This window comes from Meles meles, chromosome X (assembly GCF_922984935.1).
Source record: "Meles meles chromosome X, mMelMel3.1 paternal haplotype, whole genome shotgun sequence".
NCBI classification, from domain to species: domain Eukaryota; kingdom Metazoa; phylum Chordata; class Mammalia; order Carnivora; family Mustelidae; genus Meles; species Meles meles.
Window position 1 is genome coordinate 116032740 of NC_060087.1, and position 25708 is coordinate 116058447.

The 25708-nt window shown below is 48.8% G+C and overlaps 1 non-coding gene across 1 annotated transcript; it reads left to right on the forward strand.

The window, feature by feature from the left end:
• The first annotated feature begins 16783 nt into the window (after positions 1-16783).
• On the forward strand, positions 16784-16890 carry LOC123935672. The gene has a single exon (XR_006816959.1). It is a non-coding gene; the product is annotated as a U6 spliceosomal RNA (small nuclear RNA).
• The last annotated feature ends 8818 nt before the right edge of the window (positions 16891-25708 follow it).

Sequence of the window (25708 nt, forward strand, 5' to 3'; positions counted from 1 at the left end):
AGTTTCTCCAGTAACAGGGGCCTACGGAACCTTGGAGGAATGGCAGAAGCAAAGGCATTTCCCATTTGCAGCCAAGCAAACCAAAGAGCCACACATGGAACACTACAAAGAGGGGCTGTGGATCCTGCGAAAGCCTGTGCACCAGGCAGACCACCTGTCCCAGCCCCGCCCTTACAGGGAAATTAACAAATTGCATGCTATTAGGAATACAAATAGTAATAGATGAAATGCCTCACAAGACCTCAAGGCCCTGTATTGACACGACAACCCCAGTGATGGGGAGGAGAGTAGGGTCACCGGAGGGCTCACAGATTAGGTTCCAGGTCCATTGCTGAAATGTCACTTTTTAAGAATCAGCTCAGGCAGCAGGCCAGCAGTGGCCCAACGGCAATACTTTGCAACCCTTGCTCAAGAGGACTGTCTTACTTCCTTTCCCTCAGAGCACTGACCCCAAAGTGAGCTACTCGCTCCCAGCACACCCGTTGGGAAGCTCTACCGCAAAACCCCCAGGCCTAGAAACGGGGGGCCGGGTCCCTGGGCTTTCAGGCGACTTGTTAAAACCTCGTTGCTAACACAGCCCGGAGGGATCCTTCCTGCCCCCTGGTCCTGGTGCCAGGACATCATCCATTCAGGGAGGCCAGGGTGATGCCCTGATGGGGGGCAAGGGGCAAGATAGATGGTCAAGGACAATGGTGAGCCACTGTCCGTCTCAAGATCACACTCCCCACAGGAACCCGGTGAGAGAGTACAGGGTTTGGGGGAGAGGTGGGAGAATCCGTGGCCCCTGCATCCCTCCTGTCCGGGGTGAGCTTCTCTGCGGTTCCCATGGGGCTGGTGTTGCTTCAGCAGGACAAGTTTCAGGGGCACCTGGAGCCGACAGTGCTCCCACTTGCCCTGTGACTCCATGGCTCAGGAAGCCTGGTGGGCATGAACAGAAGGCAAGAACCATCAGGGCAGAGGATTTTTGTCCTCTTGGTTCAAGACTATAGAGGCGCCTGCGTGGCTCAGTCAGCTCAGGTCATGATCCCAGAGTCCTGGGATCGAGCCCCACATCGGGCTCCCTGCTCAGTGGAGAACCTGCTTCCTCCTCTCTCTCAGCCTGCCTCTCTGCCTACTTGTGCTCTCTATCTCTCTGTCAAATAAATAAATAAATCTTAGAAAAAAAAAAGACTACAAATCAATGACTACAACAGTGCCCGTCACATAAAAGGGAATCAGTAAGAATTGTGGAGTGAACCAGTGGATGAAAGCCTACGTTCTACAGGATACGCACTCCTACTACGTACCCACAGAGAGAGGAACTAACCACTGGATGGTCAGGAGGTCACACTGTCCTGTAATGCAAACTCAGTAGCAAGCTTATCAACTAACGGGTGATTATGGTACCAGGCAGGCCAGGGCACTGCTGGGGGGTGACGCTGACCACAGCGGGGACTCTTCTGAGGCCGCGGTGCACTCATCCTGCAGAAGGAGGTGGAGGCCCATGGCCCAGGCAGGGGATGACTCCTGGGCCTTGGGTTCTAGGTGACACCAGCCGGGTGTGCACTCTCCCCTGGGCGTGTGTCCCCTGCCCCCAGCTGTAATGGGGATGTGACGACACTCCCACCTCCCTGCGGGGTTTTCTGAGGGTCATGTGGCAGTAATGCCCGGACGGCCCTGAGCCTGGTGCTTGGCAGAGACACAGGCTCGGCAGAGACACATGCGTCAGGGTAGGATCACCGTCTACCCCAGCAAAACTTCTCGGTGTTCATGGGTGCCTCCGACACAGTGATGCCTGCCCTGGTGTCCCCTGAGTCAGCCCCCCTCAGTCCCTGACTCTGGGGCGGGATTTCAGGATACAAGGGGCAGCCGCTTCCATGTGGCCCCGGACCTCCTTCCAGCAACTGACCTAGGACTTGACCACTTGGCTTCAGATACACGCATGTTCGGGAAACAAAATCAAAGGCACCCTCTAGTCAGGGAGACCCAGCGTACGGGGACTCAGGAAGGAGTCTGCTGGAGCTTCTGGGGAAATGCAGGGGAGGGGAAGCCCCGCCGTCCGGCTTCTCTGCCAACACCTATTCTTGTCTTAGGTATTAAAGACACTGACGGAGGCAAATCTTTAAAATTACCAGTATATTTGGGGTATCTGGGTGACTCAGTTGGTTTAGCATCTGACGCTTGATTTCAGCTCAGGTTAAGATCTTGGGGTCGTGAGATCGAGCCCCACATCATCCTCTGTGCTCAGTGCAGAGTCTGCTTGAGATTTCTTCTCTCCTCTGCTCCTCCCCCTGCTCACGCTCTCACTGTCTAAAAATTTTTTTTATCTTTTAAAAATTATCACTATATTTGTGACAGTTTTTTATTCGAGAACCTTAACACCTTCACCATGAGGACCTAGCCTGTGCTAGAACTCTGAGAAGTCCTGTCTGACAATGAAAACTGGAACAGAGTACGGGGAGAAATGAATTGATCCCCTTATCCCAGGTGATACCAACAGAAACCGTACTAAAAGTAAAAGAACCTGTCAAGAACCTCACCTTATGCTCATATAAACACATAATATTTTTGCATAATTTAGCACGACTTGAATCTTCTAGAAAAGCCCTACTTTACGGGCGCCTGGGTGGCTCAGTGGGTTAAAGCCTCTGCTTTCAGCTCAAGTCATGGTCCCAGGGTCCTGGGATCAAACCCCGCATCGGGCTCTCTGCTCAGTGGGGAGCCTGCTTCCACCTCTCTCTCTCTCTGCCTACTTGTGATCTCTGCCTGTCAAATAAATAAATAAAATCTTTTAAAAAAAAAAGAAAGAAAAGTCCTACTTTGGAAATGAAGCACCTGGGGCGCCTGGGTGGCTCAGTCAGTGAAGCGTCTCCCTTCGGCTGAAGTCATGATCCCAGGGTCCTGTGACCGAACCCCAAGTCAGGCTTCTTGCTCATGGGGAGTCTGCTTCTCCTTCTCCCTCTGCCTCTCCCCCAGCTTGTGCATTCTCTCTCTCTAAAATAAACAAAAAGAATCTTAAAAAAAAAAAAAGGAAATCAGGCATTTATTGCTCAGCCTGACTAACACGTGTGGCCACTTGGAAAAGTCAGAGACCAGCCGAGCCAGTGGCTGTCACCTTCGCAGTGAGTCTCTGGACAGACGTGAGCATGCGACAACCTCATGAGGTCTTCGGGTGCGGTCAAGCCCCAACGTGTGTGTTCGCACGCTCATTCAATGGTGACAAACTACATTCCCTTTCCTTTATATCCTTTCTGGCCTCCACTTCACTCAGGTTGGCAACATCTTCTTATAAAGAGTCAGACAGGGAACATTTTAGGCTTTGTGGGCCACATTCCGTCTGTCCCTTACTGTCCTTCTTCCTTGTTTTAAAAAAGCAACCTTTTGGGGTCACCCGGGGAGGTGCAGTCAGTTCAGCATCCGACTCCTGGTTTTGGTTCAGATCTTGATCTCATGGTTCTGAGATCGAGGCCCGCATCGGGCTCTGCGCTTAGGGAGGAGTCTGCCAGAGACTGTCTCTCCCTCTGCCCATCCCGTTCCTGCTCATTCTCTCTCCCTCAAATAAATAAATAAGCCTTTTTGAAAAAAAATTTCTTAAAGATTTTACTTTTTTATTTGAGAGATAAAATATTGTGAGCATGAGCAAGGGGAGAGGCAGGGGAAGGGGCAGAAGGAAAAGCAGACTCTCACCTGAGGGGAGAGACCAACGGGGGCTCCATCTCAGAACTCCAAGATCATGACCTAAGCCAAAGGCAGACGCTTCACCCACTGGGCCTCCCAGGTGCCCCTAAATAAATAAATCTTAACAACAACCACAACCATCTCACGGGTGAATGTGCTGTAGCTCCCGGGGTTTACGAACACAGGCTGCGGCTGGATCTGGCCCGCACCCCCTCCAGCACGTATTGACGTTCTTGGAGGATGGAGGTGGGTAGATTGTGTTCCCTAGGAACTCCATTTGAGTGTATCGAAGGGGACACGACAGACTATTTGTCATCGGAGGGGGGGCTGGGTCTGACACCTGGAGAAGCGAGCCATACACTGATCCGAGCGGAAGACAAATAGAAAGTTCTGTTGGGAGATCCTGGGGCCGAACGGGATGCAGAGACAGACGTCTGACCCAGTGGCAGCTGGCTCCACTCCTTTCCCGGGGTCTCACCCCAAGACGCCAAGGGCGACACCCACCCTCAGCCCTAGTGGCTCGGCTTATGAGCAGAAGCCCTCCCTCAGGCGCACAACACCTCTCTGTGCGGCAGCCCCGGAGGCCTCAAAGAGCTCTCTGTCCGTGAGGACAGGATGCTGAGTCACCGCTCCCACACCAGCAGCTCCAGGACTGGGTCCTCAGAGTGCGGGTCTGGCTTCAGCTGCGGATGGCAAAGCTCCCAGAGTCTGCGAGGCTGGGCTGCTTCTTTGTCCTGGAGCTGCCTGGAGTGCTGGCGAAGGCTTCTCGTTCGGCATCACAGTCTCAAAAGCGGGAGCCCGTCTTCAGCCAGGCCTGGATGGCACAACCCAGGGCCACCGCCCCGCCCTCTTCTGGCGGGATGCCACGGCTCTGATGGCTCTGGGGTCCCAAGTCGCAGATTCCAATGTGCTCCTCTGTGCAGGTGTCAGAAGGAGCCACCCACAGCAGACGGCACGACAAAAGCAGACATGAAGAACAGCAGTGATCACCCCAGGCCATACTCACCTCCCTTGACTTGCTTATTTTCCACTAAGCCCTCCTGCAGCCGACCCTGACCTTTCTGATGGGTCAGAGACACTGATGGCAACGCCCAGGATGCACTTTCTAGAAAAGTACACAGACACATCCAATCTGCATCCAGTTTCCAAAAGGTTCATAAAATGTCCAAACCCATCCCCAGACCCTTTGGCACTGTGCTGTCCCATAGGGTAGCCACTTGAGCCACGGGGACACAAAGTCCAGAGAGATTCAAGTACACTTCTGGTCCCGCTACACTTCACATGCCCCCCAGCCATCAGGACAGGAAGTTCTCCCGAGCAGCTTGGCTCTGGAATTTCACCAAGGCTAAGAACACCTACCTCAAGGAGAACCCCGCATCCACATGCTGGCGGGAGACCCCACTCCCAGGCTAATGTGGGCTCTCTTCTGTTTCGGCAGATACACAGGCCACAGAGGGCATGGGGAGCAATTCCGACAACTCTGGCGAATAACTCTGAAAGTCCATGGGGCCCCGAGTCACCCTCGGTCACCTTCAGCCATCGGTGTCTCAGCTAGAGCCTCGCCTCCACAGGCCGCCAATCCACAACCCTTCTTTCTTCTCCACTCAACATGCCTGTACTTCCGCCCACATCGGCCTGACCCTCGTCCTGCGATGGCATGTCAGGGGGCCTTCTCATGACAACAACACACTGCCCCTGGGCAGGCGACCAGCCACGCGGTCTGCACCAGTAACCAAGGACACTGATCACGTTCATGACACTATGTCCCAGTGCTGTTCCAAGCCTCCCGCACGTGGCAGGTCACGTGGCGCTCGCCCAGAGCCAGCAGGTGGGGACTAGCACGATGCCCTGGGTACAGATGGAGGGACTGAGGCTGGCGGGCACTGAGTAAGCTGTCCCAGGTCCCCGGTCAGTGCCAGAGGGAAACGGTGACGAGGCTACAATGCACAGACCTGGCGATGCTCATGTCCACAAACACCCGAGTGTTCTAAGTGCAACGTCTGAGGCCACGCTTGTGCTGACAGAGGTGGTGCCAGCGTCTCCAGACCTGTACCCGCCCCCTCTCTCTCCCTCCAGCTGCCCGCCCACAACTCGGGGACCGGGCCTCTTCCCTGCAGGGGAGCAAGTGAAAACATCCTCAGGACTCTTGCTGCCCAGTCACGGAGAACCGCACTGTTGCCCTCCCATCCCCGGGCAAGTGTCTTGTCCTGAAAGATGGACTGGTTTCTTAGAGAGGGGGAGGGGCCGAGGGAGACAGAGACACTGTCCAGCAGACTCGGGGCTGGGCTGCAGCCTGACCTCCCCACCCCCTGATCAGGATCAGCTCCAGCCGCTGAGCCTCCCAGGCGCCCCCTCCCCCGCCAGTTTCTCAAAGGACACCCGGGGTCTCTCCTTGCAATGTCAGCTTCAGAAAATGTCCTGTGCTGCCTGCAGCTGCGTGGAAGCCAAAGGCAGAGCGCCTGGCCCGGCCCAGAGGAAGCGCTCCAGCCAGGTTACTGCTCCCCACGACTCATTCCTAGAAAGCTTCCACGTCCCCGCCTGGGCACCGAACCCTCTTCTCTGGAAGGCATCCAGGACCCCGGCCGGCTTGGGCTGTGGAGCCGCCCTGACCCCGCTCAGCCTCGCAGCCCGCCGCCCTCCCCAGATGGGCCCGAACCCTCCACCGCGTCCAGCGGGGCCCTCACTGTCCCGCCGTCCCTCCACCCGCCCTCCCGCAGGGAAACCTCGCTGCACCCCAGGACTCACGGCTTCTCCCCAAACCGGCCCGAGCGAGCCCGCGCTCACACGGCCCACGGATAAAGAGGGTGTGTGCAAAGCGGGCACTCGCGGAAAGGCGAGGAGGGACACGTCGCGGGAACGTCTAAAAGCCGGTTACAAATCGGCTGCCCGGGGCGCGGGCACGGCCCCCGCGCGCTCCCCACAGGATGTCCCGGCGCCCCGACGGGCGCTCTGGCCCGGGACAACCCCGGGAAGGCCCGGCCCGATCGTAGGGAGCGGCGGTGGGGACCCGGGCCGGATAGAGGCCCGCCGCCTGTCACTCATCCCTGGGCTCTCTGGAAGGGCAGAGGCGCGTCATAGGTCTCGCCTACTCCCACTGAATCCCACGTCAGGGCTGGACGCGACCGGGTCCCACGGTCTTGGGGGACAAAGGAGTCCCTGGGCAGGCAAGCGTCTCTAGGACGCACAGGGCCCGCCACGAGTCGCCCCTTCCATTCCCGCGCCCAGGGACACACAGTGCCCTGCGTCCTGTTCTTCCCTGCTTCCAGGGACTCACAGGGACCCGCCTCGCACTGCCCCTTCCATTCCCGCTCACAGGGGCACGCAGGAACTTGTCTCCCATTCCCTTCCGGCGTCCAGAGGTACGCAGGCACGAGCACCGCAATGGTCTTTCCATTCCCCCACCCAGGGATGCACAGGGACCCGCGCCCCTTCCATTCCTGTGTCCAGGGACGCACAGGGGCGATCCACGCGTCGGTCCTTCCATTCTCTGACCCACGGATACACAGGGACCCGCCAGGCCGTGGCCCTTCATTCCCAGATGGGGGACGCACAGGGACGGGCCGCCCCTTGCATTCCCGAACCCGGAGACGCGCAATGGCCTTGTGCTGTTCTCCTACCCGCGCCCGCCCCTCTGTCAGTGCTGGAGGCCGCCGTCGCCGGCTGTGAGCCACCCAAGGGAGCCCCGCCACCCGCCCTCGGGGAGTCGGAGCCTCTGGCCCCAGGCCTCACTGCCTCCAGGCTCTCGATGGTGCTGGGTCTGCTGCTGCTGGGGTCAGTCACCTGGCCTGGCCCCGCCCGATGGGAGCCGCTGAGGCTGGGCGGGGAGTCCTCTTGGTGGCCCCAGGGCTGGCCAGTGGGTCTGCTCCCCCCCCACCCCAAGCAAGGGCCAGCTCGGCTGGAGGCCGGCAGGAGGAGAGGGGCAGGCCTGGGCAGGGACCCCACTACCTCCTAAATCCTGGCTCAGCACTGTCTACCTTCCCCTTAGCTGGGGAGAAGTTCTTGGGAGAGCTCATTAAACACTAACTTTAAATAATTATAATTAAATATGACTGAGTTCCAGGATCTCATATACAGGAGTGTGTGTTTAGTGAACAATACTACATTATGTGTCCTTGAAACTGCTGAGAGAGTAAACCTTAAATATTCTCACCACAAAGAATGAGGTAACTATGTGCATGACAAAGGTATTACCACTATTGAGATAGTCATTTCGAAATATGTGCTTGTATCAAATCACGTTGTACCCTTTAAATGTATATAATGTTGTATGGCCATTAGAGCTAATAAAGCTGGGTAGAAGAGAGAGGGAAGCGGGTGAGAGAAAGAGAGAGAGAGAAAAGGCGAATCCTTTGGAGGGTGTCAAAGCCTTGCATTTCTGTTTCACAAAAACTTGGCCACAAGCGAGTAGCTTCTGCTAAGGACTGAAAATGCCCCCAGGAAGCGAATGGCTGGACTGTCTCCAGCAGCCCAAACAACAGAAACCCTGTTATTACTTCTGCCTCTCCTCCCGCCTCCCCCTCCTGTGGGTGACCCTCGCTCCTGTCCCCAACCCAAGCTCTGGATGTGCATTTCTGGTCATTCCATTTACTGTTGGTCAGGAAGCCTAACAGGCTGTGTGTGGTTTCCATGCCCTTTCTCCTCTGTCTGGGATCCTCCACTGGCCCGTGGAGATAGTCATCTCACTTGTAGCTGGGGAATATCTTTTTTACTGCTTTATAAAATATAACTCCCATTTGCAACAGCACAGATGGAACTAGAGGGTATTCTGCTAAGCAAAATAAGACAACCAGAGAAAGACAATTATATGATCTCACACATATATGGAATTTAAGAAACAAAACAGATCATAGGGGAAGAGAGGAAAAAATTCAACAAGACGAAATCAGACAGGAAGACAAACCATAAGAGACTGTTAACTCTAGGAAACAAATGGAGGGTTGCTGGAGGGGTAGGGGGTGCTGGATGGGGTCACTGGGTGATGGACATTAAGGAGGGCAGGTGACGTAATGAGCACTGGGTGTTCCGTAACACTGATGAATCATTGACCTCTACCTCTGAAACTAGTAGTACATTGTATGTTAATTACTTGAATTTAAATTAAGAAAATAAACAGTTCTGCAATGAAAAAAACATTGAATGTAACTTCTGCATCATTGTCATGGACTTTGGGGGAGATGGGAGGGTTTTTCCCCTTGAAGGATGACCATCCTGGCATGATTTGACCTTTTCTCCCCTCGTGTAACATATCAGAAATCGTGACTTGTATTATGATCGATGACATTTTAGGGAAAATGTGATATAGAATTGTATACTTTGTTAATATTTGGCTTATACTATTCTAGGTATACATAACTGGCCAGATTTGTAACATTTATCTATAACCTCTTCTGGTTTTGTCTGTTTCAAAGGCGAAGAAAAGCAGAATTCTTTAGCAAAGGACTGATCTGATGATATAAAGTTTGGATTGTATGTGTCTATGTAAGTATGTACATATTATAAAGAATTATATCGCAAGATAATGGAGGCTTAGAAGTCCCAACACCTGTAGGCAGCAAGCTGGAGACCCAAGAGAACCAATGATTAAGTTCCAGTCCACAGGAAAGAGAAGATGGATTGTCCTGACTTAGGGAGTCAGGCAGAAGTTCCCTCTTACTTGACCTTTATTCTATTTTGGCCTTCAACTGCTTAGACGAGGCCCACCCACACTGGGGAGGCAATCTGCTTTACTCAGTCTACCAATTCAAATGTTCATCTCAACCCAAACTGCCTGCGTAGCACATCCCAAGGAATGTATGATGAAACATCAGCGCAGCCTGTTACCCAGACACGCTGATGCCTAAAATTTACCATCATGCCTTCCTGAACTGTGGTCCTTGCCAAGTGAGTGGTTCTCTTTCCTGTTTTCCTAAAGGACGGGCCAGTTTTAGGAATTGTGAAGAGAAAGGCATCAAACAGAAAGTTTCACAGCCGTGTCCCTGTCAATGATGTGCAAAAAAGGGTAGGGTGACTGTGTGTGCGTGCGTATGCACGTGAGCGTGTGTGCACGCAGCCTTTGGTGCTGCTTGCCCTGCTCTCAGCTTCTTGTAGAGGGGCAGGGCCGGCCTCTGGCACCTGAACCAGGTTGCACTTCCAGCACTGCCAGTCCTGCTCCTGGCCACTTAGCACTTTCTGTCTCTTGGCATCATCTTTTCTTGGAGAGCCTTAAATATTTTGCAACCTGCAAAGTCAAACTAGAGAAATCAAATGCCAGCCGGCCCTGCCGAATCACTGCTCCTTCAGAGAAGGCGCTCACTCACCTCCATGTTGCCGTTCCCAAGTCCATCTGCGGCGGTGACTGGAGGATGGCTGTCTCTGCCCCTTCCTCGCCAGCGCTGTCACGGGACCCCCACTGCATCCTGAGGTGACGAACTAGAAGCCTCCCAAGTCGGAAATGTTTGCACAGTTGGACATTCACAATTAGTTCAATTAGATGTCTGTAATTCTTTGGTGTTTTTTTCCTTCTCCACTGCACAGTACGCTCTGTAAGGTCATAGGCCTGTGCGCTTTGCTCACGCTGTAATGCAGTGACTGGTACACACGGTAGGTAGGTGCCCGGCCGCTACTCAGTGTGCACAGGCTGAGCCTTTCCTAATACAGGTGATGTCCTACGGAATGTTGATTTCCCATAGGGAGAGTTTCCTCTGCAAAATTAATCCACACGAGGTCAAATTATGAGAAAAAAAATTGAATATCATCGCTGCCAGTTTGCACATGCCTCTCCTCTCTTTCTCCTTCCCTGTGCTTCTCGTAACAAGGAAAACCCAGAGCCTGCACTGCCCTTCTTACCCTCGCTGCACTGGGGGGAAGTCGGTGAGAAGGCAAACTGCTCGACCCGATGATGAGAATGGTGGGAATGATAACCTCCGATATTTGTAAACCGATTCGGAATTAAAGTGTGATTTCCCAGCCCGTAAATGCGATCCTAGAAGCCATCCGCTAAAGCAAGCAGAACACGTGTGACCACCTTAGCTCAGAGAGGCAGAAGCCCAGGCTCGTCCGCAGAATGAGACTTGCTCCAGACCTCGCGGGGTCCGCAGGAAACATGGACACCCAGTTCTCTGACCTTTGACTCTTATTCTAGCACCCTTTCCACCTGGTCACACCACCCCTTAGCACCTCACGGTGGAAGAAGTGGACACAAATGCTAAGATACCCACGTGTCTTCACTGCCGAGGGCTGCTCTGAGGAAGTGCCACTGACTGGGGGGGGGGGGCAGTTTAAACAACAGAAAGTGGCGATACGATTCATAATGACAGCTACACACCGAGTCAACACTGGTCTGGCTTCCTAGAGCTCCGAAGCGAGGCCTGCAGGTCTGTGTTGTCCTTTTTTGCATCAGACGTATAGAGGCTGTGACTTTCTTGCATGGGGACTCTTGATGGCTGACGCCCGCTTAGCTGTCCCTGCCTCCGATCTGAACTCGGGGGAAGAAGGTGCAAGATGGCTCACCTCGTACTGGCTACGTGGAGAACATGAGAAGACTTGGAGTAAGAGGGAAAATGTGAAAATAGCGTTCTAAGGAGATGAAAGGAGGAGACCGAGGTATGTGACAAAAAAGAAAACATTCACAGCCTTATTACAGATCGTTGAGAGCTTGCTCAGAAGAACACGGAGATGTGTGTTTATTTACCCAGCAAACATTCAAATGAGCTCCTTCTGTGAGGTGGGCATTGGCTGTGGACCAATGAATCAAACATGATCCTTGCCATCCTGGGGCCTCACAACAGACTGAGAGGTCCCACCAAATGAGTAATCAGCGGAATTCGGTTTCTGTAGTACATCATCCCTCTTGAATTAGGTAGCAACAAGCAGAAAGTTTCATAAAATTAAATCCAAATAGTACTAGCCCCCACAAACAATTTAGAAAGGAAAGAAGGTACAATTTGCTGTTTGGGTTTAATGGTGGGGGGCCTGCCAAGTGCTGGGTGTTCAGCTCTTTAAAGCATTTTCTGGCTTTCTGCTATAAGCCAGGTCCCGGGCTAAGGGTTGAAGGTGAAAACACTGACTAGAACACATTTTCTCATTATAAAAGAGAACACAGGGGCACCTGAGTGGCTCAGTCAGTGAAGCTTCTCTTTTTTTTTTTTAAGATTTTATTTATTTATTTGACAGAGAGAGATCACAAGTAGGCAGAGAGGCAGGCAGAGAGAGAGGAGGAAGCAGGCTCCCTGCTGAGCAAAGAGCCCGATGCGGGACTCGATCCCAGGACCCCGAGATCATGACCTGAGCTGAAGGCAGCGGCTTAACCCACTGAGCCACCCAGGCGCCCTTTTTTTTTTTTTTTTTAAGATTTTATTTATTTATTTGACAGAGAGAGATCACAAGTAGACAGAGAGGCAGGCAGAGAGAGAGAGAGCTTCTGACTCTTAATTTCAGTTCAAGTCATGATCTCAGGGTCGTGGGATCAAGCCCCACCTCTGGCCCCACGCTGGACATGGAGCCTGCTTAAGATTCTTTCTCTCTCTCAAAAAAAAAAAAAAAAAGATTCTTTCTCCGCTGCCGGGAGGGCTCAGTCAGTTGAATGTTCGGCTCTTAGTTTTGGTTCCAGTCAGGCCTCAGGGTTGTGGGATCAAGCTCCTTGCTCAGGAAGGAGTCTGCTTCCCCTCCCCCTCTCCCTCTGCTCATCCTCCCCAGCTCTCTCACACACTCTCTCTCAAATAAATACATCTTTTTAAAAAAGATTTTATTTATTTATTTGATGGAGCAAGACATGGCGAGAGAGGGAGCACAAGCAGGGAGAGCGGGAGAGGGAGAAGCAGGCTTCCCGCAGAGCAGGGAGCCTGAAGCAGGGCTCCATCCCAGAACCCTGGGATCATGACCTGGGCCCAAGCCAGATACTTGACAACTGAGCCTCCCAGGCGCCCCATAAATAAATCAATCTTTTAAAAAAATCTCTCTCTCCCTCTGCTCCTGCCCTGTTTCCTCTCTAAAAAAAAAAAAAGAAAGAAAAAGAGAAAGGCCCACGATAAAATGGAGGCAGACATACATGTAAACTAGCAAACAGATCTTATAAAATGTGTGGTTCCAGAGTGGACCACGGAATGCTACTAGAGCACAAAGGATGTATTTAAAGCAAACTTGGAGGAAGGAAAAGGTTTCCCAAAAGACATGATGACCATTGAACTGAGTGTCGGAGGGCGTGGTGAAAAGGAGTTAGCTCGGTTTTCTAAAAGGCAGTGAAAGATGAGGGGAGACATTTAGAAAAAAAAGAACAGTTCTTGGACAAGGCATAGATTTTCCAAATAGTGTATTAACAAGTTTGATATGACTAGAAGTCATATACACTTGCGGCTAAGCGGGCAAAGATGAGGCTAGAGAAGAAGGCAGAGGCCAGATCAGGAAGTATCTTGTGTCCTAAAGTAAGGCATTTGAACTTCAAGCTGAAAGCACCGGATATGTCTTGAAGAATTTTCAACAAAGAATGTTTTCACAACTGTGCCCTGTTCTACTCTGAAAAGCAGTGTACAGGAGGCGCTGGAAGGGGCCAGAGCAAAAGTAAGGAAATCAGGAGGCTAAAGTAGACACATGCTCTTTGTCCAACACCACGGCCATCGAAACACCAACTCTCTCCCATCCTCATATCCTTCTCAGCCCACGTGACTCAGGTGGGGCTCGTATGCTTTCTTCCAACCTCAGAAGTGGACAGATGACCAGAGGTCTGAACAATCACAATACATCTTTATCATCTTCAGCCCTTCTCACTCTTTAGCCACAGTGATTGGGCTGAGGTTGGGCATGTAGCCCAACCCAAATGATAAAATGGCTTTTGCTGAAGCCATCAAGGAAGATGCTTTCCTCTTTTTTGGAATAGCTAACCAAAATGCTTGTGTAGGCTTAGGGCAGCCAGTGGCCATCTTCCTCTGATGGAGGGCTGCTGCTGGAGACACAGGGTGGGGAACCGAGTCCTGGCAACGCGATGTGAACCTCTTCATTCAGGAAAGCCTGAGAAAAATTCTACTCTTCTGATTCCTCAGTTACACAAGCCAGTAAATTCTTCCTCTTCTTTTTTTTTCCCTTTCTTTTCTTGCTTAAGTTTGTGGGAGTCCAACTTCTTGGACTGAAAACCCAGAGTTCTTATTAATCCAAGGTCCACCACAGTAATCCAGACCAAAAATAGAATTAAAATAGGGCCAAAGTGGGAGGAAGAGGGAATAGAGACACAAGAAAAAAAATAAGGAAGCACAATCTATAGGCTCTGGGGGTCAATTACATAGTGGGTGAGGAGAGGTAAGAGTCTTTGATGATGTCGTACTCTGGTTTGGAACACTGTGTGGACAGTGGTGACGTCCAGTGAGAAAGTGAATATAGGTGGCAAAACAGGGTTCAGAGGAAAAACAGTGAGTTAGCTTTTGGGTACGTTTATGCAGATAAGGGTCGGAGACTTAGGGAAAGGGTCCAGGCGTGGATTCTAGCTTTAAGAGTGGTACATGGAGCTATCACTGTGGACGTGTTCAGCCAGGGCAAGTAAAGAGAGCAAAAAGATCACTTTCCAGTGAAAAGACAGTGTCAAGGACAAAGCCCAAGTGAAGGACTGTTCTATGACAGTGAGCAGAGAAAAAGGAGCCACAAAGGAGACTGAGGAGAAGACACTGGAGAGGCTGTACAAAAACCAGGGCATGTGTGTCAAGAAGCCTGACAGTAATTGAGGAGTGAGAGTTTTAAGAAGTCCTGAAGTTTTATTCAGTAAACTCAGTGTAATAATAAAAAAAAAATTATTATTTTTTTATTGGCTCAGTCAGTTAAAGGTCTGCCTTTGGCTTGGGTCATGATCCCGGGGTTCTGGATCGAGCCCCACATCAGGCTCCCTGCTCAGTGGGGATTCTGCTTCTCCCTCTGACCCTCTCCCCTCTCATGCTCTCCCTCCCTCCCTCTCCCTCTCTCTCTCTCTCAAGCAAATAAATAAAATCTAAAAAAATTATAAAAGAAAGAAAAAGTGTCCTTAATGGGTTAAAAAAAATCAATTATAAACTAAAGAAGGCAGTATTGGAGGAACTGAGGAACAAAAAGATATAAGATATATAGAGAACCATGATAAAATGGCAGAAGTCCTTCCTTATCGTACTAACTTTATTCTTTTTTCAGTACTGACTTTAAATGTAAATGTATTAAGCTCTCCAATTAAAAGGCAGAGATCAGGAGAATAGCCTTAAAAAACAAACCATGATCCTTCCATTGTCTGTCTACAGGACCCTCATTTGAGACCCAAAGACATAAATAGGTTTAAAGTGAAAGGATAGAAAAGATACTCCAAGCAAACTGAAATCAAGAGACCTGAGGTGGCTATGCTAATATTAGACAAAATAGACTTTAATCAAAACATGTTACAAGAGGCAAAGAACGACATTACATATTGATAAGAGTCCATTTATCAAGAATTAATATAACAATTATAGGCATATGCACACCTTACAAGAGAGTCCCAAAATATATGAAGCAGTATTTGACAAAATCAAAGGGAGAAACAGTTTTACAATAGTCCAAAATTTCACTTCTCACTTTCAGTAATGGATACAACACCCAGACAGATCAATAAGGAAATAGAGGACTTGAACAACACTATAAATCAACTTGACCTAACAGATCCCACCCCCCAAAAGTAGAACATACATTTTCATGCGCACATGGACTATTCTCAGGATAGACTATATGTTAGGTCACAAGTCTGTAGCCCACCCACCTTTATTAGTTCTTTTTTTTTTTTCTGTTCAGTTGTAGGAGTACCTTATATATTTTGGATGCTAACCCCTTATCGGATATATGGTTCACAAATATTTTCTCTCATTCCATAGGCTGCCTTTTAACTCCGTTGTTTCCTTTGCTGTGCAGAAACTTTTTAGTTTGACATAGTCTCACTTGTCTATTTTGGCTTTTGTGGACTATGCTTTTAGTGTAATATTTATGAAATCATTGCCAAGACCAATGTTATGAAGTTTTCTCAATATTTTCTTCTAGGAGTCTTAAGTCTTACATGTAAGTCTTGAGTACATTTTGAGTTGATTGTTGCATAAAAGCGTAAGATAAAGGTCCAATTTAACTATTTTGCACGTGGATATCCACTTCTGCCAATACCATTTGTTGAAGAGACTTACTTCCCTACAATGAATTCATGCCACCCTTGTCAAAAATCAGTTGACCATACATACATGCGTTTATTTCCAGGCTCTCTATTCTGTTCCACTGGTCTATGTGTCTACTTTTAGCTCTGCACCATACTGTTTTGGTTACTGTAGCTTTGTAGTATATTTTGAAATAAGGAAGAATTATGCCTGCACCTTTGTCCTTTTTTCACAAGACTGACTTCGCTATTCATTGTCTTTTGTGGTCCCATATTAATTTCAGAATTGTTTTTTCAATTTCTGTTCTTTAAATAGCCAGTGGGATTTTGATAGGATTGCACTGACTCTCTAGATTGCTTTGGGAAATATGGACATTTGAACAATATTAAGTTCAAATGTTCTGATATTAAGTTAAAAAAATATTAAGTTCAAAAAAGTTCTAATATTAAAATGAAAAAGTTCTGATCTATGAATATGGCGTGTCTTTCCATTTGTTTCGGTTTTTAATTTCTTTCATCAGTGTTTTGTAGAAAATGGGCTAGAACTTGAACAGACATTTCTCCAAAGAAGACATACAAATGGAACAGCAGATATATGAATAATGCTCAAAATTACTAATCATCAGAGAAATGTAAACCAAAACTATAATGAGATACCACATCACACCCATCAGGATGGATATTATTTTTTTTTAAAAGACAACAAGGGTTGGCAAATATGTAAAGAAATTGGAACCCTTGTATACTGTTGGTGGGAATGCAAAATAGTGCAGTCGTTATGGAAAACAGCATGGAGGTTTCTAAAAAAAATTAAAAATAGAATTACCATATGATCCAATAATCCCAGTTCTGAGTATTTTTCCACAATTACTGAAGTCAGGGTCTCAAAGAGGTATTAGCACTCCCATATACATAGAAACACTACTCACAACAGCCAAGATGTGGAAACAACCTAAATGTTCAATGACAAATGAATAAAAAAATGTTGTATATACATGCAAAAGAGTATTAATCGGCATTAAAAAAAGAAGGATGCTCATTTCAGCAGTACATACACTAAAACCGTCCCTTTACAGAGAAGATGAGCATGGCCCCTGTTCAAGGATGGCATGCAAATTTGTGAACTGTTCCATATTTTTTTAAAAACTCCACATAAAAAAGGAAATTCTGCAGAATGTGACTATATGGATGAACCTCAATGCTATTTGAGAGAAAGAGAGAACATGAGTGGGGAGAGGAACAGAGGGAAAGGGAGAGAATCCCAAGCGGGGCTCAATCCCTTCTCTCAATTTGAGAGAAAGAGAGAAACATGGGTGGGGAGAGGAACAGAGGGTAAGGGAGAGAATCCCAAGCAGGGCTCAATCCCAAGCAGGGCTCAGTCCCAAGCAGGGCTCAGATCATGACATGAGCTGAAATTAAGAATCAGATGCTTAACCAATTGAGCCACCCAGGCACTCCAGATCAGTGTTATTCTTATATAAGAGCAATGTACAATCTGAAAAGGAAACTAATGAAATAATTCCATTTACAGTAACAGCAAAAAGAATGAAATACATTGGAATGAATTTAGCCAAGGAGGCTCAAGAGTTGGAACATAAATACTACAAAACATTACTGAAAGAAATTTTAATATACCTAGAAAAATGGAAGGACATCCTATGTTCATGGAGTGAAAGACTTACTGGTAAAATGGTAATGCTGGGGGTGGCTGGGTAGCTCAGTCAGTTAAGCAGCTGACTCTTGGTTTCAGCTCAGGTCATGATCTTGGGGTCCTGGGATCAAGCCCTGCACCAGGCTCTAAGCTTAGTGGGAAGTCTGCTTGGTGATTTTCTCTCTCTCCCTCTCTCTCTCTGTGCCTACCCTCTTTCACACTCTCTCTCTAAAACAAATAAATAAACCTTTAAAATAAATAAAATGGCAATACTACACAAAACAATCCACAAAACTCAACAATCCCTATCAAACTTCTGATAGCCTTTTTTACAGAAACAAAAGCCAACCCTAAAATTTATATGAAATTGCAAGACAAGTCAAAGAGCCCAAAGAACCTTCAAAAAGAGGAACAATGTTGGAGGCCTCCTACTTTCTGATTTCAAAATTTATTATAATCAAAACAGTGTGTTACTGGCATAAGGATATATACAAAGAAACTGAATAGAATTGTGAGTCTAGAAATAAGCCTGTACACCTACAACTAACTGATTTTGGGCAAAGGTGCAAGATCATTCAATGAAGAAAAACAGACTCTTCAAAAAATGATGCTGAGACAATTGGATAGTCACATGAAAAAGTATGAAGCTGAATGCCATACTTTACATATATGCCCAAAAATTAATTCAAAATGGACCAAAGACCTAAATGTTCAAAGAGCTAAAACTTTTTAAAATTCTGAGGAAAACAAAGGTCAAATCTTCATGACTTCGGATTTGGCAGTGATTTTTTTTAGATATGACACTTAAAATACAATCAACTAAAGAAAAAATAACTTGGATCTCAGTAAAAGTAAAAAGTTTTGTGCATCAAGAAAGAGATGCGTGGGGCACCTGGGTGGCTCAGTGGGTTAAGCCTCTGCCTTTGGCTCAGGTCATGGTCTCAGGGTCCTGGGATTGAGCCCCGCATCGGGCTCCCTGCTCAGCAGGGAGCCTGCTCCCTCCCCTCTCTGCCTACTTGTGATCTCTGTCAAATAAATAAATAAAAAATCTTAAAAAAAAAAAGAAAGAGATGTGCTTCTTCAGAATGGGAGAAAATATTTATAATTCATACATGTAATAAGGGCCAGCTATTCAGAATATATAAAGAACTATTACTATTCTCCTATAAAAAGACAAACTGCCCAATTAAAAAATGGGCACAGGGCCCAAACAGACATTTGTTCAAAGAATATATACATGTGACCAATAAGCACATGAAAAGATACTTGACATTATTAGTCATTGGGGAAATGCAAGTAAAAATCACAAAACCTCACACCCACTAGTATGGCTACAATTAAAAATGAAGGGAAACTAACTAGTCTTGGCGGGGCTGTGGAGAAATTGGAATCCTTGTACTTTCAGGTGGGAATGTAAAATGGTGCAGCTGCTGTGGAAAACCATTTGGAGGTTCCTCAAAAAGGTAAACATAAACATAAACATTCAATTACTTAACTGACCCAGGAATTCTCCTCCTAGGTATATACTGATAGAATTGGATTCTCAATTACTTTGAAAATTATTTCAATTATTTTGAACACAGACAGCCAAACAAATACTTGTACATGATTTTTCACACAGCACTATTCACAAAGCCAAAAGATGAAGATAAGCCAAACGTTCTTCAGTGGACAAGTGAATAAACAAAATATGGTATATCTATTCACTGGGATATAACTCAGCCACAAAAAGGAATGAGGAACTGATACACGTTCCAACGTGGATGGACCTCAGGAAAAAGTGTACAATTAAAGCAGCATTTGGTACCTTCGACATGCTGTGTATCCAACACATCTACTTTGAAAACATTCTCATTACCCTGCAGGAGACTCCCACCCTCCGGAGCCTCTGGCAACCACCAACCGGTTTTCTGTCTCTATGGATTTACGTATACTGAATGTTTCATATAAATGGAACCACACAGTACGTGACCTTTGGTCTGATTTCTTCTACTTAGCACATTGTTTTTTGAGGTTCATCCACCCACACATTGTAGCACATGTCCACATGTCCTACATCCAGGTGACAATGTTACATTCCTTTTTTGGCTATACAATTAGCTACTACATATACTACACTGTGTTTAAGAAGTCAATTCCAGATGAATTTTAGATCTAAATGTGTAAGGTAAAGTAATATGACTTGTAAATAACAACACAGGAAAATATCTTCATGACTTTGGCATAGGTGATATTTGTTGCACCAAGACTCCAACAGCACTAATGATAAAGGAAAATACTGACGAACTGGAAGACATTACAACTGGGAACTTTCCCTCCTTGGCGGACATCAAATGAGTAAAACAGCAAGTCATGGAGGGGCAGGAGGTACCTGCAGTACATGCAGCCAACAAAAGACTCAAATTCAGAATCCACCAGATCAGTAAGAAAAAAGAGCCCAATAGAAATACTGGCAAGAGACTTCACAGGCACTTTGCAAAAAAAAAAAAAAAAAAAAAAAAAAGTATACTCAAATGCTCACTAATCACATATTAGACAGGGGGAAAGGTGCTCATTAATCGATTGAGGAAATGCAGATTAAAACCATAATCCTACTACTCACCAAGATGACTGAAATAAAAGTCCATTTCAAATACTGACAAGGACAAGGAGCAATGGAAACCCTCCCACACTGCTGGTGGGAATGCAGATTGGTACATTTTGAAAAACATTTTGGCAGTATCTAAAGAAGGTGAACATATCTAAACCCTATGGCCACCCATCCCACTCCCAGAGTGCAACTAATGGTCTTTTTCTTGATCTGGGTATTAGTTACAAGGATGATCTCTTCGTGAGATCCCATTTACTACTTGAGCATTTTCTGTTTGTGTCAGGCTTCAGTAAGTTTCTTTTCAATACATATAAGTGGGGCGCCTGGATGGCTCAGTTGTTAAGTGTCTGCCTTTGGCTCAGGTCATGATTCCAGGGTCCTGGGATTGAGCCCCGCATCGGGCTCCCTGCTCTGCGGGAAGCCTGCTTCTCCCTCTCCCACTCCCTCTGCTTGTGCTCTCTCTTTCTGCCAAACAAATAAAAATCATTATACAAATAAATAAATAAATAAATAAATAAATTTTAAAAATAGCATAAATGGAGTGGGGATGTCCTAAGACCATGAGGTTTTAAGTGTCAATGTGTTTCTTTTGATTGTTACAAGTATTAAATACTCTTAATTAAACAACATAAAGTTGGGTGCTTATAAACAAAAAATGACAAAAATATGTATTTATTGAAAACCCCACTCCTAATGATATAGATGACTTCGTTGAAATTAGTTCATATCATGAAGTAATATTAGTTATTTCCAGAATGAGGCCTGGCTCATCACCAATTATATCATTCTTTCTCATTTTCAGAGAGGATATGTCACTGGGTGTGGACAGAATTTTGTTATAGCAGGGTCACTCAAAATTTTAAATTTCCTTTAGAGTTATGTGGCATCAATCAAGTACTGAGCCATCACCAATGTTTTCCCAATGATCTATCAGCTGGCCAATTGATGAGTAAGTCCTTCTTCAGTTCTGTCTAAAGGAAAACACGGGAAACTGTCCGATACACAGGATTCCCTGCCCAGGCATTCATCATTCAGTTTCCCGACCGGGATATCTTAACGCCCCTTTGGCTCCTCAGACACGTTGAACTCTGGGACAATGCGCCATGGGAAGACCAGAGCAGGCGAGAGCAGTGAAAGGATGGTGATGAAGGGGAGGGTGGGGCGGGGATGGGGAGCCTCCCTTCGGGGTTTCCTCGCATCAGTTTTAGGAAGAACGTATGGAACTAAGGGTTCAGAAATAGATTCCTGTGGAGCTATCCATGCCCAGTCTCTCTTGGACGGTCCTGATGGACCCCTGCCCGGTACAAGTGAACCTTAGTCACTACAGCGCTCCTCAGAGTCACCTGGGTGGCTCCGGTCACGATTCCAGGATTCTGGGATGGAGCCCCGCACTGGGCTCCCTGCTCAGCGAGGACACTGCTTCTCCCTCTCCGTGCACCACCATCCCCCCCATCCCACTCGTGCTCTCTCACACACACTCTCTCAGATAAATAAATAGAATCTTTAAAAAAAAAAAAAAAAAGGCTCCTCAGGCTGCGTCTCCCAAAAGGCCTCTCTGGGTCCTGAGCACCCAGGCCACAGCTGACCTACAGGGGCTGGGGAGCTGCAGGCCACAGGGAGGGTGCAGGGTCTCCCTTACTGCACCAATTGCCAAGTTCACCTCTGGAGCACTGGATGGTTCTTGCCCCCACCTATCTCCAAAATGAGGAAAGCGTTAGGAGCGTGCAGAGAAAGGCCAATCAGTCTCCCTGGAGACCACCAGGCCCCTGTGCTTCACTCCTGCACCCTTTTGGGCTGCTCGATGACCTCTGCCAAGGTCAATGTTCAGCGAAGACAGCCTGCTGGGCGGGACACTGGAGGAGACAAAGCATCAGGATGGAGAAAAACCAGTCTGCGGAGATGCTTCCAAGGTGTTTCGGTCGGAGCCACTCCCAGGGGCCACCAGAGCCCAGAGGTCCTTGCAGCATGGCCAGCCATCTTCACAGTGACTGATCCACCAGGGCCCGCTACCAGCATGGCCTTGTGTCCAGAGAGAGGCAAGGAGGGCCAGCACACCGGCCGTCCCAGAAGCTGAAACAGACGGCAAGATCAGGCAGACGGGAGGGAAGCCGCAAAACTCAGGAAACACCGAGAGCCTGGACAGCCAGGCTTAGTTGTCGTAGTCATTTACCAATTATAGGAGAGTAAAGTGCAGATTAAGATCCCATTTAACCCTAAAGTGGTCAGCCCCAGGCGTTCAGGGAGCTTACACTGACATCTAGCCCCACACCAGCCGTTGCCAGTGACCGAGGTTCTAAGACCATCCCTGCCCGTGGGAGAAAGTACGTGAGAGATGTTCTAAGACTGCGGTTCTCAAACGGGGCGTGCTGGAGCATCAGCACCACGCGGGGTCTTGTCAGAAATGCCCATTTCCTGGCCCCACCTCAGGCCAACAGAGGTAGAAATTCTGGGGCTGAGGCCCAGCAATCAGTGCTTTAACAAAATCCGGGTTTTAAATGCTGTTCTAAGAGGACAGTCAGTATGGAGTGAGTTTGGGGAGCAGGAGGAGGATGTGGTGTGACAGCGGAAGGAAGGGTTTGGACAGATCGGGAGGGCCTCCTGAGGGCTCAAAAACAAAGACTAATTGAAAGTGTGTTCACAGCGTGGCTCACCATCGCGTCTGTGAGCGGGAGGGGTGGGGGGACAGGACAGAAAGGATGTGGGAACTGGGGCCTGCCTGGAAGCTTGAATGAACATGATGCTGGAGGAAAATTCAGGAATATGTAGCACAGAAATAAGGACGTGGGGTGTTCTGAGGAGAGACTGCGTCTCCAGGATGTGTCCCCCATGTCCGGCTCTTCCCGTGACTCTCCTAGGAGTCCCACACCCCTCTGGGCGGGCGAGCGGGTGGAAAGGGGATGGTTTCTGGTCCTAGTCTATGGACAGGGATGAGATGTGCTTCTGGAGGACTGGCACCTCGTTAACAGGGCAGCTCTTCTGTGAACTCAGACACGGAACCTCCCACCTGAGGGTTATCGTGAGAGAAGGGGGTTTGGAGTCCTCTGAGAACAAAGCCAACCACCGCTCAAAAGGGATTCCTCGCCCTGCGGGAGAGAGCCAAGAGGCTGAAGAAGGACCCTTCCAGAGAAGCCACTGCCGCGAGCTGAAATGTATCCCGTCTGGGGAGAGAGAGGCCTGGGGCCACAGAGACCATGTCAATCCCTCCCTCTCCCCTTCCCTTCCCTTCCCGGGAAAGGGAAACCCCCCTGAGCTCCAGGGGGCTTTTCTGGAAAGTAAGGAGTGGTGGTCTCCTCGGTTTCCAAGGGCTCTTCAGCCCCAGTACACTATGGGACTGGAGGGCGTAGGGAACACAGCCCTAAGCGACTGCAGCGGTTACTGCGGAGGGACCTGAGCAGGCTCTTGGGTAGCGGCCGTGCCACAGTTTGCTGGGAGAGAGAAGGTCAAGACCTGGGTCCTGCACAAACGGGCCTGGACCCAGACATGCCCTTGGGCCTCGGCCACAGCAAGCGGTGGCGCTGCACTGAGCCCCCGACCTCCGCACCCAGGCTGTGCAGATGAAGACCGGGGTGGCAGAGGGCGGCTGGCCTCTGCTTACCCAGCCCATCTTCCCCGTGATGCCCCTCACGCCCCGAGGACAGGAGCACAGACACTGGGGTATGAACCCACAGCTCTCACCCCGGGCTCAGGCCAGCTTCTGTCTCCTCAGTCCCGTCTCTGCCCATGGGATCTGAACTTGGAGCCTTCTGCCTCTTCGCTCTGCCCCCTGGATGACTCATCAGCTTGTGTTTTCCGCTCTCCAAGCTTCTGTGCGCTGTCCTCCTGTCTCGTGCTCAGAAAGGCCGCAGAGCTGCCATCTCTTAGCCATATGCTGGGGACGTGGCGGGCCACATACAGCAGCCTGACGTCTTTCCTTTATCCCGTTCTGCCATCTCTCTCCCTAGTGCCTGAGGTCTCTCCTCCTTTGTCGGAGACGGTCAGGGCTGACATGAGTGGTCAAGGATGCTTGGGGAATGGGGTCCCCAGGAAGCAATGTCAGAGGGCTGAAAGGGAAAAAAAAATAGGTACTGAGAGGTCAGCCAGGAGCCTCAACTTCTAAATCCTGTCCCACAACCGCAGGGACGAGAACGTCCTTTCTTCCTGGAACACTTGCATCCAAAGGGCAGTGGAGTCTGAATTCAGAACCGGGAATTCTCAATTCTCTTCCGGTTTCTGCCCGCTTGCCTCGGAAGGCCTTCCTGCCGCTTGCCTTAAATGACTGGTCTCTACAGTAGGCCCCAGGCCCCCCGGTTCTGACCTCTCCTGGGGATGCCAGTGTAGACAAGGACCTCCAAAAGGAGCTTTCAGGCTAACAGGTGTGATAACCGGGGTTGGCAGCTTTATGACAACGGGCATGGCCTTTTGCAGACTCACACTCAGGCCCTCTGTGGAGTCTCTGAAGCTGGCCGTACCCACTGGCTCCATCCAGGCGGTATCTCCTTCACTTCTCGAATCAGTTTCCTCTTCCTATGTGTGACTCGAACGAATGTCCTTTGAATGGTGGTATGACAGCAGCCGCCCAGGGTGGTCTGGGACACAGAGCCACATGAAGAGAGTGCCCTCGGAAATAAGCTGAATGTCCCCTTAATCCCAAGAGCACAGTCACAGATAGTTCTAGAAGGGGTGGTGGGGCCATCAGTCTCCAAGCCTTCAGGAATTTAATGGGATCCTTTCCTTCCAGGTCACTTCCTCCTTTGGGCTTAGCGCTTGCTTTCTTTTTAGTGGCCGTTCTACTCACCTCTTTCCTCTCCCACCGGTTTGAGGATGGATACACCCAATAGGGCAAATATTGCCACAAAGCGTCCCGCCCCTCGCCATCACCTCCCCACCACAGTGCAGGGATGTCAAGTCGGGGGCTTTGGGTCTATTCTGGTCTGTTATCTGGTAGCAGTATACCCAGCTCGATGGGGACATTAGCTTATTGCTTCACAGCGCCTAGAAAAGACTGGCGTACCAGGCTACCCTTAGGACCACCAAGAAGAGGCTTTAAAAAAATGGCTGGGAATGATGGAAACACCATTCATTAAGGATGCTCAACTTTTCTGCCTAATTGAGCTTCTTTTCAAAAGCGCTGAGGGGCTGCCTGGCTGGCTCCATTGATTAAGCGTCTGCCTTCAGCTCAGGTCATGATCCCAGGGTTCTGGGATTGAGTCCCGCCTCAGGCTCCCTGCTCAGGGAGCCTGCTTCTCCCCTGCCTGCCACTCTCCCTGTGTGCCTGCACCCACTCTGTCTCTGGCAAATAAATAAAACTTTTTAAAAAATAGCTTAAAGGGATGCCTGAGTGGCTCAGTTGGTTAAGCGTCTGCCTCCAGCTCAGGTCATGATCTCCAGGTCCTGGGATCAAGTCCCACATCAGGCTCCTCACTCAGTAGGGAGCCTGCTTCTCCCTCTCCCTCTGCCTGCCACTCCTCCTGCTTGTGCTCTCTCTGAAAAATAAATAAAATCTTTTAAAAAAATAGCTGAAAGATGAAGGAAGAATGTTCCAAATGCTTATGAACACCTACTGTGGCCCATCAGTGTGAGGCAGGCTCACATCTCATTAGATCCTCACAGCATCCCCAAGAGGATGGAGTTACATTTTGCAAGCCTGAAAACAGGCGTAAAGCGGTCCCATTTGGATGGGAAAAAATATCTGGAGAGATCTATGCAAAAAAAATGACTGTCCTCCCTGGCTGATTCA